This window comes from Oncorhynchus masou, chromosome 18 (genome assembly GCF_036934945.1).
Source record: "Oncorhynchus masou masou isolate Uvic2021 chromosome 18, UVic_Omas_1.1, whole genome shotgun sequence".
NCBI lineage: Eukaryota > Metazoa > Chordata > Actinopteri > Salmoniformes > Salmonidae > Oncorhynchus > Oncorhynchus masou.
The window spans coordinates 21,320,033-21,336,878 of NC_088229.1; positions in this window are offsets into that span (position 1 = coordinate 21,320,033).

The window sequence follows — 16,846 nt, forward strand, 5'->3', positions numbered from 1 at the left end:
CTACACACCACACGAGGAACAGAGTTTTATTGCGTGTGTGTTGCAAATGTATTTCTTGCACTTTGCATGTGTACTGTGTCTTCCTGTCTTTCTTGGGTCCACGCACATTGTAGCGCTTCTTCTTGTTGCTACCGGCTGCAATCTAGAATGATGAAAACACTTAGTTCAGGAATTTCACTAACATCTCACTCATTCACATATATTGTTACAGTAGGCCAAGGGAGGAGAGTCAGACCCGCACACATGAAACAACATCACTCACACTTCCGGTATTGGAGTTGGTGGGTCGGGCGGATGGGGCATCCTCATCCTGAATCCTCCTCACTAACTATGACCTTAACACTTTTAGATAACCCTAAACTTAATCCTAACCCCAACCCCTAGCCTAGCTAAAGTTAGCCAGCTAGCTAATGTTGGTCAATTAGCTACCTAGCTAAGATTTGAAATTTGTAACTTATAGTACATTTTGCAAATTTGTTAAATACAATTTGAATTGTAATTTGTAACATATCATACGTGATGGACATCCACAAATTAATACATACCATACAAAACGTAACATACACTATATGACCAAAAGTATGCGGACATAGTCAACATCTCATACCAAAATCATGGGCATTAATATGGAGTTGGTTCCACCTTCGCTGCTATAACAGCCTCCACTCTTCTGGGAAGGATTTCCACTAGATGTTGGCACATTGCTGCTGGGACTTGCTTCCATTCAGTCATACTTTCGTATATATAGTGCAAAGATGATCAACTAGATTCATGCGTGCCATTTTTTTTTCTTGAGTGGATGGTTGGGGGACTGGAACATAATTACAAATGATTTGTAGACTGCAAATTGCCCACAAGAAACCCAAACAGATACAATATTTGACTAAAACATAATAATTTCAAACCTTGCTTATATTTGTATTTGATCAGGTGTCTTTCTGTTATGCGTGGAAATACTTAGGAACAGATTTCCCAAATGAAAAACACTTGGAGCTGATCTCCTGGTGTTTTCACATGTTTTTTATGTCCAACAATGAAAAAGCAATATATATATATATAATATATATATTATATATATATAATAAATATATTATATTATATATATATATATACAGTGCCTTGCGAAAGTATTCGGCCCCCTTGAACTTTGCGACCTTTTACCACATTTCAGGCTTCAAACATAAAGATATAAAACTATTTTTTTGTGAAGAATCAACAACAAGTGGGACACAATCATGAAGTGGAACGACATTTATTGGATATTTCAAACTTTTTTAACAAATCAAAAACTGAAACATTATTCAGCCCCCTTAAGTTAATACTTTTTTTTACCTTCATTTAACTAGGCAAGTCAGTTAAGAACAAATTCTTATTTTCAATGACGGCCTAGGAACAGTGGGTTAACTGCCTGTTCAGGGGCAGAACGACAGATTTGTACCTTGTCAGCTTGGGGGTTTGAACTTGCAACCTTCCGATTACTAGTCCAACGCTCTAACCACTAGGCTACGCTGCCGCCTCCTTTTGCTGCGATTACAGCTGTAAGTCGCTTGGGGTGTCTCTATCAGTTTTGCACATCGAGAGACTGAATTTTTTTCCCATTCCTCCTTGCAAAACAGGTCGAGCTCAGTGAGGTTGGATGGAGAGCTTTTGTGAACAGCAGTTTTCAGTTCTTTCCACAGATTCTCGATTGGATTCAGGTCTGGACTTTGACTTGGCCATTCTAACACCTGGATATGTTTATTTTTGAACCATTCCATTGTAGATTTTGCTTTATGTTTTGGATCATTGTCTTGTTGGAAGACAAATCTCTGTCCCAGTCTCAGGTCTTTTGCAGACTCCATCAGGTTTTCTTCCAGAATGGTCCTGTATTTGGCTCCATCCATCTTCCCATCAATTTGAACCATCTTCCCTGTCCCTGCTGAAGAAAAGCAGGCCCAAACCATGATGCTGCCACCACCATGTTTGACAGTGGGTATGATGTGTTCAGGGTGATGAGCTGTGTTGCTTTTACGCCAAACATAACGTTGTTGCCAAAAAGTTCAATTTTGGTTTAATCTGACCAGAGCACCTTCTTCCACATGTTTGGTGTGTCTCCCAGGTGGCTTGTGGCAAACTTTAAACAACACTTTTTATGGATATCTTTAAGAAATGGCTTTCTTCTTGCCACTCTTCCATAAAGGCCAGATTTGTGTAATATACGACTGATTGTTGTCCTATGGACAGAGTCTCCCACCTCAGCTGTAGATCTCTGCAGTTCATCCAGAGTGATCATGGGCCTCTTGGCTGCATCTCTGATCAGTCTTCTCCTTGTATGAGCTGAAAGTTTAGAGGGACGGCCAGGTCTTGGTAGATTTGCAGTGGTCTGATACTCCTTCCATTTCAATATTATCGCTTGCACAGTGCTCCTTGGGATGTTTAAAGCTTGGGAAATCTTTTTGTATCCAAATCCGGCTTTAAACTTCTTCACAACAGTATCTCGGACCTGCTTGGTGTGTTCCTTGTTCTTCATGATGCTCTCTGCGCTTTTAACGGATCTCTGAGACTATCACAGTGCAGGTGCATTTATACGGAGACTTGATTACACACAAGTGGATTGTATTTATCATCATTAGTCATTTAGGTCAACATTGGATCATTCAGAAATCCTCACTGAACTTCTGGAGAGAGGTTGCTGCACTGAAAGTAAAGGGGCTGAATAATTTTGCACGCTCAATTTTTTAGTTTTTGATTTGTTAAAAAAGTTTGAAATATCCAATAAATGTCGTTCCACTTCATGATTGTGTCCCACTTGTTGATTCTTCACAAAACAATACAGTTTTATATATTTATGTTTGAAGCCTGAAATGTGGCAAAAGGTTGCAAAGTTCAAGGGGGCCGAATACTTTCGCAAGGCACTGTATATACTAGGCGGTGTCAGAGGAAGGCCCAAAAAATGGTCAAAGACTCCAGTCACCCTAGTTATAGACTGTTCTCTCTGCCACCGCCCGGCAAGCGGTACTGGAGAGCCAACTCTAGGTCCAAAAGGCCCCTTAACAGCTTCTTCCCCCAAGCCATAAGACTGCTGAACAATTAATCAAATAGCCACCTGGACTATTTACATTGACTCCCCCCCTTCACACCTACCTACTGTACATGTACATTATTGGCTCTCCTAATCTGTACCCCCGCACATTGACTCGGTACCGTGTACAGGTGTAGTCGGAAGTTTACATACACTTAGGTTGGAGTACTCCACACATTTCTTGTTAACAAGCTTAGGTTTGGCAAGTCGGTTAGGCCATTTACTTTGTGCATGACACAAGTCATTTTGCCAACAATTGTTTACAGACAGATTATTTCACTTATAACTGTATCACAATTCCAGTGGGTCAGATGTTTAAATACAATAAGTTGACTGTGTCATGAAGCTTCTGATAGGCTAATTGTCATCAATTGGAGGTGTACCTGTAAATGTTTATCAAGGCCTACCTTCAAATTCAGTGCCTCTTTGCTTGACATCATGGGAAAATCAAAAGAAATCAGCCAAGACCTCAGAAAAAAATTGTAGACCTCCACAGGGAGGAAAGGCCGCTCAACTGCTCCAAAAGGCCGCTCAACTGCTACAAAACCGCCATAAAAAATCCAGACTACGGTTTTCAACTGCACATGGGGACAAAGATGGTACTTTTTGGAGAAATGTCCTCTGGTCTGATGAAACAAAAATAGAACAGTTTGGCCATAATGACCATCGTAATGTTTGGAGGAAAAAGGGGGACGCTTGCAAGCCGAAGAACACCATCCCAACCACGAAACACAGGGGTGGCAGTATCATGTTGTGGGGGTGCTTTGCTGCAGGAGGGATAGGTGCACTTCACAAAATAGATGACATCATGAGGTAGGAAAATTATGTGGATATATTGAAGCAACATCTCAAGACATCCGTCAAGAAGTTCAAGCTTGGTCGCAAATGGGTCTTCCAAATGGACAATGACCCCAAGCATACTTCCAAAGTTTTGGCCAAATCGCTTAAGGACAACAAAGTCAAAGTATTGGAGTGGCCATCACCAAGCCCTGACCTCAATCCTATAGAACATTTGTGGGCGGAAATGAAAAAGCGTATGCGAGCAAGAAGGCCTACAAACCTGATTCAGTTACAGCAGCTCTGTCAGATGGAATGGGCCAAAATTCACCCAAATTATTGTGGGAAGCTTGTGGAAGGCTACCTGAAACGTTTGACCCAAGTTAAACAATTTGAAGGCAATGCTACCAAATACTAATTGAGTGTATGTAAACTTCTGACCCACTGGGAATGTGATGAAAGAAAAAGCTGAAATAAATCCTTCTCTCTACTATTATTCTGACATTTCACATTCTTAAAATTAAGTGGTGATCCTAACTGATCTAAGACAGGGAATTTTAACTAGGATTAAATGTCAGGAATTGTGGAAAACTGAGTTTAAATGTATTTGGCTAAGGTGTATGTAAACTTCTGACTTCAACTGTATATAACCTTGTTATTGTTATTTTATTGTGTTACTTTTTATTTTATTTATTACTTAACTTTATTTTGTAAATATTTTCCTCACTATTTCTTGAACTGCATTGCTAAGGGCTTGTAAGTAAGCATTTCACGGTAAGGTCTACACCTGTTGTATTAGGCGCATGTGATAAATAAAATTTGAATAGATTTTTGTAGACTCTACTTCTATCTCCTGAGAATGCAAAACATGAATTGTGACATCATTTATTATGTTATTTGTCATGTGATTCAGACAAAACATGAATTGTGACATCATTTATTATGTTATTTGTCATGTGATTCAGACAAAACATGAATTGTGACATCATTTATTATGTTATTTGTCATGTGATTCAGACAAAACAATGAATTTCAATAAAAACCTGATCATGTTTTACCTTAGTTATACTTTTTCTATTTATACAGAATAGTCTTTTAATGAACCACAATGTGTTTTACCTGAACCTCCTTGTCCATCTCTTGTGCTGAAGTTCCAACAAGCCACGGGTAAATGTGCCTTGCACACAATCTGCTGATGGTGTCCACTGCCTTAATGATAAAATCCTCATATCGTGGGACACGGAAAATGAAACTTTGCTGGGGAGTCCAGGTGAAAAATCAGCTTGACAGACAAACATCTTCAGCTGCACCTGTGAAAACAAATGGGAAAAAGTAGCATGCACCTCAGCCCCATGACAGTCTAACAGTATAGGCTCTATCATGGGGCTGACCTTCAGGCTGGTGTAATTCCACTTAATTTTATATGATGCTTTCACGCTGACGTATAATGGTAATAAGATTAAAATTGCACAGTGACCATACCTGAGTGTGAAGGAGGAAAATAAAGTATTGAGATGTCCCCTGTTGTCTTCTGTCCAGTGGTCAGTTGAGTGGTCATTTGCCCATTTAAAGGGATACTTTGACTCAAGTACTCCTTCTCCACAGCACTCACATGATATGGATCCATCACAAGAAAAGTCTAGATATGGCATGTCTTTCAAATTCTACAGCCTGCCTTTTCCGCTTTCAAGTTAAAATGCATCTTGTATACCTGGTCTGATACTATCTTTGTAGTGGTTTGTTATATGGCAGTGCTCAGACCTAACACTTATTTGTATGTCCACCTCATGGTCCTTGCCCCATTGAATGCATGGTGTTTTGAGTTGGTTGTCAACTGATTGACTTTTGCAGAGGTCGTTAATAAGTGCTTGGAATGGTTCTTCCGGTGATGTGTGAATAACCATGTGTGCAGAGGAGCCTGTGATCCGTCCTGCTCTATGTTGGTGCCAAGCCTTACAGGCAGCCTGATCTTTTGTTTCTTCCTCCACCTGAGAAACTTGCTCATCTGTAAAACCTTGTAGACTATTGTCATGACTTTGCCCTGTCTGTGAGGTTTATGACCCATATAAATACCTTTCCCCCTTTTCTCTCTCTACTCTACAGAATAAACTCTTGAAAAGCCCTTTGTTAACATAGAGAGAGTATGGTAACATCAAAAGGTTGGGAATGGAACAATATTTCGGTAATCCAACCAGTTTAAGTTATCCGTTGGTACTTAACCTCTGCGCACGGAACCCGGTAGCAGGATGAAATTCAACAACATATGGTGATCGCTACATAAATAGTCATTTTAAACATTCATGAAAATACAAGTGTCTCACATGTTTCGAAAGCCTAGAATCTTTCTAATCCAACTGCGTCAGATTTAAAAAAGGATTTAATGCGAAAGAATACGATGCAATTATCTGAGGATAGAGCCCCATAAAAAACAACTATTTCAACCAGCACAGGCCTAACAAAATCACAAACTGCAATAAAATAAATCGTTTACCTTTGACGATCTTCCTCTGTTTGCAATCCCAATGCTCATTGTTACACAATGAATGGTCTTTTGTTTGATAAAATCAATTTTTATAGCCTAACACGAAACATTTTGTGAACCGCTTGTGTCGTGAATTCCATTTTCGACGACACATTTGAGGTAAATACACACACAAAACGGGACTTTTCCAGTCATGTTTGGTTTGTTTGTAACACAACCAAACCTGATGGGTCATTTCGCGGGACGTATTGACTGAAAGAAACCGATTTGAAGACATGTAATGACATCATTGTGCACCAATGATTTGCCCGCTGTTTCGTTGATTGACTGTATTTTAACCCAATGACCACTGATCGTCTTGAAATCTAGCTGGGTAGATAGCCAATGAGCTGAGGTAAATGGCAATATGTAATGTTTATGTGTTGGAAGACCAACCCATGACCAACCCATGACCAACCCATGTAGTAAACTCCGGCGTAAAGAGGTTCATTCGCCATTAATGATTCATACCGGAAGGAGCAACGCATGTGTCTCCTGACCCCTCCTGTCTCATCCTCCAGTATTTATGCTGCAGTATTTTATGTGTCGGGGGCTAGGGTCAGTTTGTTATATTTGGAGTACTTCTCCTGTCCTATTCGGTGTCCTGTGTGAATTTAAGTGTGCTCTCTCTAATTCTCTCTTTCTCTTTCTTTCTCTCTCTCGGAGGACATGAGCCCTAGGACCATGCCTCAGGACTACCTGACATGATGACTCCTTGCTGTCCCCAGTCCACCTGGCCGTGCTGCTGCTCCAGTTTCAACTGTTCTGCCTTATTATTATTGGACAATGCTGGTCATTTATGAACATTTGAACATCTTGGCCATGTTCTGTTATAATCTCCACCCGGCACAGCCAGAAGAGGACTGGCCACCCCACATAGCCTGGTTCCTCTCTAGGTTTCTTCCTAGGTTTTGGCCTTTCTAGGGAGTTTTTCCTAGCCACCGTGCTTCTACCCCTGCATTGCTTGCTGTTTGGGGTTTTAGGCTGGGTTTCTGTACAGCACTTTGAGATATCAGCTGATGTACGAAGGGCTATATAAATACATTTGATTTGATTTGATGTTACGCTCAGCACTATTTTGGTAAAGCGCATATTCAGCTGTTTATATATCAATCAGCATGATGACTAAGTCAGGAAAAGCTAAATCTAAGTCTAGATATACAGATGTACAGACAATTTTAGAAGAAATTGATCGAAGACGATTCATTTAGCTATTCCCAAATGGAGGAATATTTTTTGAACGGAGAGGACATCGTTTTGAACTGGTAAGTTCTTCTCATGCTAATGCCGTTGTTTGAAATTAATAATATAAAATATTATTTGTGAAATGAAATAGCCTATTTGAGGCTGTTGAGGGGAGGGCAGGCCCACAACAATGGCCAAAGTGAAATGGAGACAGTAGATCTAGCTGGTCTGTCATAATATAATAGAGACGGTAGATCTAGCTGAAATGTCATAATATAAATGAGACAGTAGATCTAGCAGGTCTATAATAATATATTCAACCTTATGTTCCCTGTACTCTATATGTATATCTGTTTATTATACCTGTTGATACAGGGCTCATATGTGAAACTATTCTAACTGAACATTTTCTTTCACAGTGACACTGACTCCGAATGGGAGACCCCAGTGCTAAGGTGTCCATCCCCCACTGAAGCTGGTACATCCAGCTCCTGCCACAAGTGGTGTTCATCTGCCCAAATTTATTTCTGCAGGCATGGATGTGCTATGGCACCTGGCATCAGCAGCATAATATTGTGTAGAGGACTGAGGGTCTTCCAAATATTGAAAGTGTTATTTTGTAAATGTATATATATTTTGGTATTTTGTATATAGTTATTCCATTCAAAATGTATAACTTCACCAATTTGGCCACTTGGGTACATTTGGGCTACTTGTGTGGTACACCTGGGTGACTTCATGATAAATGTCATGTAGAACACTCATTTTGGAAGTTATCATTCTGAAACTTTGACAAGTACTGTTGCCCTCTTATGTTTTTCACTGAAATTGTCCCCATCATCCTATCTGAATGTTTGTTTTATCTTGTTCATTTAAAAGATTATGATACAACAAAGTTTTTTTGTTGTATTATCTAAACCATATCTATTGTGTTATATTCTCCTACATTCAATTCACATTTACACAAACTTCAGAGTGTTTTCTTTCAAATGGTACCAACAATATGCATATCCTTGGTTCTGTGCCTGAGCTACAGGCAGTTAGATTTGGGTATGTCTTCAGACGGAAATTGAAAAAAGTAGGGGGTAGCTCTAAGAGGTTGAAGAATATGATGTCAGATCAGTTGTCGTCTGAGACATTATTGCTGATGATAGGACGACATAAATTGTATCTTGGAAAGTCTACACATTCTAGTTATCAGATTCACATGAAATTGTCGTGCAATTTAAATGTTTAAATATGAAACTGTTTGTGAAAATATTAAATGTCATTTTAGTTTTAAAATGGGAGAATTGTTTTCATAAGTGAAATATGCTCACTCAGTGGCCACGCCCATGAGAATAGGCATTGGTTGGAAATTATGAACCAACCTCTTTTCTACATTTCTATAAGAGCCCCCGTGACCCAATTCATGGCTGACTAAGCCAACCTCAGCGTGAGCTCTGGTTGCGAATGGTTGAACGACTATAACCTAACAAAATTAACATTGTGTTCTCGATGATGTCAGGACTGATGTCCATACATTTTAAAGGGTGAATTTCAACGTGGAGTTGACGATCACCACGCTGGAAGGATGAATTTGGACTATACTAGCCAGAATATACCATGAGATTATAGTATGTCAACTTGGTATGAACATTGAACTCTTATTCACTAAAGAAGTGATACATCCTAGATATTGAGTTATCAGGAGCAGCTGTAAATGTGCGTGTCCTAGGAAAGGACGGACAATTTCTTCAGAACGACAGGGTACTACAAAGTATTTGTTCTACCACACGACGACAGACTACAACGTATCCGCCCAGAAATATTCTTCAAAAGACAAGGGAGATCTCTGCTGGGCAACCCAGCCTTCCATCTTCGACCAATCTATCAAAGCGCAGCTCAGAGTAAATTTATTTCTTGCATTTTCCTTTTCCAAATGGGCGGTTATGTAGAATGCATAAAATTCTGTATTTACGATAGCATAGCTTCATATGGTCCGATAGAGACCCAATGCTTTTGTTCCTCAGTCTTCCCACTTTCATTCAAACCCAACCCCCTTTCTTTGTGTAACCAGCCGTCATATCGATTTTCGTCCACTAGAGACATTTTCTTTTATGACATAATTAATAATCAATGTATGATCCATCCTGTGTATATGTAATTCTGTATGACTATTTAGGTATTTAGTAAATAAATATTTAAACCAAATGTATTGCTGATTCAACTTGTTAGCCAGGGTTCGTGAAGAATTTTACGACATTCAGATGAGACTGAATAAGGTGACGATGAATAAATTGACTGCTATTGATATAAAATATTACCAGGTCTTTAAGGGTTTATTTGGAAGACAACAGCTCTGTAAACATTCTTCCGTGGTGCCCTGACTTCCTAGTTAATCATATTTACATGATTAGTTTAATCAGGTAATATTAATTACGGAGAATTGATTTTATAAAATAGCATGTCATATCATTTAATCCCTAGTAAAGACATGACAGTATTGAACCAGGGTTTGGTTGTGAAAACATGGTCCTTGAATGGTCCCTTATCATTGAGAGGATCTGGAGCAGCTGCTTTTCCTGTGAAGTTAAAGCTTTGGGGATGGGTCTCCTTTCCCTACCTCTTCTATGTTGGTTAATTTCTTTACTATCAAATGAGGAGAGACAAACTTATCACACAAGTCAGAGTTATACTTGAACTAAATCTTTAATCACTTATTAATAAGGGAGCCGGTCAATACAACGCAAACATATAAAGTGAATCGATTGAGTGCTCTACGATTATGATGGCTGGTCATAGCTGGCCGATGATTCACGCTCAGATGATTTGTTGAGATCCCTGAGACAAAAGTACAAAGGTCTTTTATAGCCAAGATACACCCCTTTCAACCTACATGACGAACAACAGATATATTGAATGGGTCACAAGGTTAAGATTTGTATGAAAGATACCTATAATACATAGCTGACAGTATCTGATGTGTCAATAGTTTTATTGTGTAGAGACCAGTGTCTGGCCCTCCGACTCCAAACTGGAACCATCGCTTCCTGGTACAGTATAGAACAGAAACATTAACTCATGCTCTGGAATGCTCTTTAGGTTTTATCACCCAAAATACATTGTAAATCTTGTCTGTCAGTGTTATCTCCCAGAGGCCCATCCTCAGTTGAACACACACACACAATAGTTAAGAGAATACTATATTCTGTTAAATAAAACAACAATTTGATGCAATAAAAGTATTATAACATAGTCTTGAAACTTTCCACCATACTTAGTTAATTTTTTTTCTTCTACTGTTTAGGTGGATACCAGGCACAAGCGATGCTAGTACATGCCATGCTTGTGTAACCCAGGCAGACAGAGGCTTCCAACTTGCAACAGGACAGCAGCAACTTTTGAACAGCTTTCCCTAGTCTAAAGAATAGATGAAGGCTGTCAATTATGCTACCAATTCCATTTCATTTCCACCAATCCAGATTCCAATGCTGAAAAAGTACTGCTCTTTCAGTAAGTACATTTTTGGAATTTAAATGGCATTGACCCCCAACATGAAGTCAACTTTTAATATTTTCTGAATTTAAGTGCACTTTAAAGGTATGTAGTTTCTGTTTTTTGCTTACCCTGCCATGCTGTCACAGTGAGCAGCTTTTATCTTCCCATCATTTTTAACAGCCAGCCAGGTGTTGTGAGGCTTGTCAGTAACCCTCGAGGATGGTTTGACCTTGGTCTTGAAAATAGTGCTGTCAGAAGCTTCAGATTTTACACGGTAAATCACCTGCTCCCATCCACAGAGATCTGTAGTTCTTCATTTTATTTGCTGTGTAAATGTCTATTCATGAAAATAATAATGAAACTTGTCAACCAAGGTCTTGTCAAGCTAAATGGTTTATACAGCCCACTGTTAAATCAAGCAGCCATCCACACTGAAGTTAGAAGCATCAGTAAACGTAGGACTGCTAACCAAACCTGAAAAATCAAATATCTCACTGACAGATATATTATTATTTTATTTGGCACCAGATATGAACATTTATAGCTTATAACTTACATCTGTCTGGAAACTGTGTAGAATCATTGCTCAAGTTTGGAGGAGGGTGACTGAAGGGGCATGAGGGAAGACGGATCAATCTGAACTTTTCTGTGTAAAGCAAATGCTCGAGGGTGGGCAGCGTTGCAGAGTAAACGCTTTACATGTCTGTTGCACATACAATAAGGGCTAATAAAAAAACGGTGTGTAAAATATGTGAAATTACATTGACATCTTGCGTTTATTTTCCCCCAAAAAAGGATCAAGATCTTTAGGTATACCAAAGTACCGGTCATGAGAATGGTGTGTGTCTTTTAGGTCCCATTTGTTGCTATAGATCTTTAATAATGTAGTCCTGCTTTGTGAAGGCTCTATGTGATACTCATCGCACTATATGTTTTTGTGTGTGTAGATATGGTTGCCCTTGTTCGATAGAGCCATTGCTTCGTGCTCTGGCCCCGTCACTCCCCTAAGGCAGGCATTTTTTTTAAAAGGGAGGCGGACACTAACAACACTCCTTTACAGTTAGAACAGATTGATAAGACGTGTAGGGGTAGGAAGGTAATATGGTGTGGTGATTTTAATGCCCATTACAAAATCTGAGTAAGTATGCATTAAAAACAACAATGGGAGTATTTCCCTAGATGCCAATAAAAGAGGTGATGAGTTTTGAAGGGTTGTTGAGCATGTTGAGTGCATTGGGGGACGTCTGTATAACTGGATTATGGACTTCCTGTTCAATCGAGTCATATGGGTGAGAGTGGGGTCAGAATTGTCAATGTGGTTTGAAGTGGACAATGGTACTCCTCTGGGAAGTGGTTAGTCTGGTGTTGTTCACCCTGATGATAGATCACATATTTAAGGAGGTGGGACAGGGAGTGGGTGTGGCCTTGTATGGTGATGATGGGGCTGTATGGAAGAGAGGTGGGAATGTGAAATATGTGATGAGGAAGACGCAAGAAGCTGTGGGAGTTGTGGAAGATTGGTCTCTAACATGGGGGTTTAGGATGTCTGTGGCCAAGTTCTGCTTTATGGTGTTTTCTAGGAGGAAGGTTAAAGATGTTAGGCTGCAAATATACAGTCAGGATATAGGTAGGGTGTGTGAGTTGAAGTATTTAGGAAGGTGGTTTGATGAAAAGCTTACATGGAAGCGACATATTGAGTATATTGAAATTAAGGATATTGTTTGAATGTTAAATGATGAGACAGAGGCATTGACGGGAGTAACCAGTCTTGTTCAGTACATCACAATACATCCGGGTATCTCAAGCACACCGGTAAAACACATGAGTTGCAGTAATGAACATTTACCAACAGATGGCATCACTGTGCCATCTTACACCCATAACAGATATGAAGGTGCTGAACCTCATAAGAGCAGTGGCAGGATATGATTGGGGGTCGGATAGACAAACACTGTTATATATGTATCAGGCATTGATCAGGTCATCTGTGGATTATGGGTGCTTTGTATATGGATTGGTGGCCAAAACGGTACTCCAGTGCATGGATACGATACAGTCAAGGCCCTGAGATTGTGTGTGGGTGCCTTCAGGACAACACCTGTTGAGGCATTGTAGGTGGATAGTGGGGAACTGCCACTGAGGATAAAGCGGGCCAAACTTGCATTAGCGTACTGGGCAAGGTTGAAAGGGAGTTCAGAAGGACATCCTGCGGTCACGGCAACTGGGGAACGCTGGGAGGGAGGAGTGGGTAAGCAGGGTGGACAATCGGGCAGAAAGTGGTAGAATATGGACCGGGGGAGAGAAAGATGGGGCCTTCAATTGCATTGGAGAACATTCCTCCCTTTCCGAAACCAGGTGTAGATATGATTGTGGGTAGGAGAGAATGGGGTGAGGACGTGAGAGGGTGTGTGTAGAGATATATAGATAATCGTTTTTTTTCTTTCTTTTTAAGGATATATATACAGTGGGGCAAAAAAAGTATTTCGTCAGCCACCAATTGTGCATGTTCTCCCACTTAAAAATATGAGAGAGGCCTGTAATTTTCATCGTAGGTACACTTATGACAGACAAAATGAGGGGAAAAATCCAGAAAATCACATTGTAGGATTTTTAATGAATTTATTTACAAATTATGGTGGAAAATAAGTATTTGGTCAATAACAAAAGTTTATCTCAATACTTTGTTATATACCCTTTGTTGGCAATGGCAGAGGTCAAACGTTTTCTGTAAGTCTTCACAAGGTTTTCACACACTGTTGCTGGTATTTTGGCCCATTCCTCCATGCATATCTCCTCTAGAGCAGAACTGTTTTGGGGCTGTTGCTGGGCAACACAGAATTTCAACTCCCTCCAAAGATTTTCTATGGGGTTGAGATCTGGAGACTGGTTAGGCCACTTCAGGACCTTGAAATGTTTCTTACGAATCCACTCCTTCTTTGCCCGGGCGCTGTGTTTGGGATCATTGTCATGCTAAAAGACCCAGCCACGTTTCATCTTCAATGCCCTTGCTGATGGTAGGCTTTGTTACTTTGGTCCCAGCTTTCTGCAGTTCATCCACTAGGTCCCCCTGTGTGGCTCTTGGATTTTTGCTCACCGTTCTTGTGATTATTTTGACCCCACGGGGTGAGATCTTGCGTGGAGCCCAAGATCGAGGGAGATTATCAGTGGTCTTGTATTTCTTCCATTTCCTAATAATTGCTCCCACAGTTGATTTATTCAAACCAAGCTGCTTACCTATTGCAGATTCAGTCTTTCCAGCCTGGTGTAGGTCTACATTTTTTTCTGGTGTCCTTTGACAGCTCTTTGGTCTTGGCCATAGTGGAGTTTGTAGTGTGACTGTTTGAGGTTGTGGACAGGTGTCTTTTATACTGATAACAAGTTCAAACAGGTGCCATTAATACAGGTAACGATTGGAGGACAGCGGTTCCTCTTAAAGAAGAAGTTACAGGTCTGTGAGAGCCAGAAATCTTGCTTGTTTGTAGGTGACCAAATAATTACCTGGCAACCTTGGTTAGCGCGCACTGCGCCCGGCCCGCCACAGGAGTCTCTGGTGCGCGATGAGACAAGGACATCCCTACCGAACAAGCCCTCCCTAACCCGGACGACGCTAGGCCAATTGTGCGTCGCCTCCCGGTCGCGGCCGATTACGACAGAGCCTGGGCGCGAAACCAGGGACTCTGATGGCACAGCTGCAGTACAGCGCCCTTAACCACTGCGCCACCCGTGAGGCCCTCATCTTTTTAAGTGGGAGAACTTGCACAATTGCTGGCTGACTAAATACTTTTTTGCCCCACTGTAGATGGTTGAAAAGATCCAGTCAGTGGTAGGGTGGGGACAGGGGTGTATATCCCAGATTTCAGAGTATGTAAGGGGTTAACTGATTATGTGACAGTGTATGCAGCCGAGTTGATGGCCATGATTACAGGTCTGAGATGGGTGGAGGAGGTGAAAACACTCAGTGGTGATCTACTCTGATCCGGCTGCAGTGTTGAGCAGTGTGAAGACGGGCAGGTCGGATAGGGGAGACTTGTTTGTGGAGATGATGGTACTGTTAATGGGATTGGAGAGGATGGGAGTGGTGATAAGCTTTTGCTGGGCCTGTCATGCCAAATAATGTCCCCCGGACAAATAGTGTGTCCCCCTACATCACAATGGGATTTGATAAACTATTAGCGTCCGTGCTATATCAATGGTGTGATGACCTTGAAGGTCATTACAGCCAATGAAGAGAAAGAGGTGCGGCTCTGTTCTGGGCCAGCTGCAACTTAACTTGGTATTTCTTTGCAGAATTTGACCATATGCAGTGTTGTATTACTCAAGACAGGACTCAGACCATACTCAAGACCAGACTCCGGTCTCGACCACATTTTGAGTTTCTCGGTCGTCTCAGTGTTGGATACATTTGTACTTGGTCTTGACTGGGTCTCCAGGACTCCTAATTTCTTCCGGAGACTAGCCGAGACCAGTGGAGTAAAAACAAATAATTATCAGCTTCCATTCAGAAAGCCCATTAAACCGCTTCACCAGGCCAAATATATACACTCCTTTCTTGAAACATTAATACCTGCAGACTTTATATCTATTAGAGCCATCTTTGCTCAGTGGATAACCTATTGAACCTAGGCCTTCAATGTGTGACAGGTTCGTGATGGTGAAAGGACAACAACAGTAATACCAGCGCACTCATGTAGGAGAGTGCACTTTTTGTAAAACACAAAGGGCCAGTGCCATAGTGGAGGCTATACGCAGGTATGCCTCCCCCATGCACAAATTAGCCTAAACAATCACAAAGCGTGTGAAATATATTCACATGCACACCTCACACATAGCTTAGTTTCAGCAGAATATCATCTGCAGGCAGCAATAGCAACAGCTCTCAACTGGTGATGGAGCAGCTCACAGAAGAATGACATTGGTAGGCGGTAGGGTAGGTAGGAAAGACCTACCAAACTTATATCTAAGAGTAAATGCTAACTAAGACAACAATGGGTATGCAAACCAGGTATTGAAAACGTTTGGTCCGAAGTCTTTGTTAGTAGGCTATTTGTGATGCCCAATTCAGTCATCATGCCTGTTTGTATCAGGGGCATAGGAAGATTGAGCAAAAACAAAAAAAGAATACATTATTATTACAAAAATACTCCTCAGCAACAATGTTTCACACAAGTTATTTTCAAAGAGATGGATAACAACAGCAAGCAAACTCCAATAAAAAAACACAGTACCACTCACCAGATGATGATGAGAAATTAGCCACAACATCCTCTTCAATAACACCTGCCACAGCCGCTGCAAACGAGCCTACAACAAAGGATAGCTAGCTAGACCTTGAGAAAAACTGCTGTTGTGCAGTGACCTGTTGGCCTTTGAGAAGACAGAAATGTCCACATTTTTTGTAAAAACGGTCCCACCCATTTCAAGTAAAAATGTAATTGGTTGATTACACTGACACTCCAAAATGTTGCCCTAATACAGTTGAACGGCAGATGCCTATCTATCTATCTATCTATCTTCTGATGGCCTCGCCAACCGAGCGGTTTCTGTTTTCTTTTTTTCCCAAAACTGACTGCAACTCTTTGTTAAGGGTTTCAGTGACTTCATTAGAGGTGGTTGCTGATGTGTATGTGGTTGAATCATCAGAATACATGGACACACAGGCTTTGTTTAATGCCAGTGGCAGGTCATTGGTAAAAATAGAAAAGAGTAAAGGGCCAAGAGAGCTGGTGCGGTACATCACTTTATATGTTTTACATTAAAACCTTCCATTAAATGAAACCCTCTGAGTTATATTAGCTCTGAATTCACAATATGACAGAGGTTGA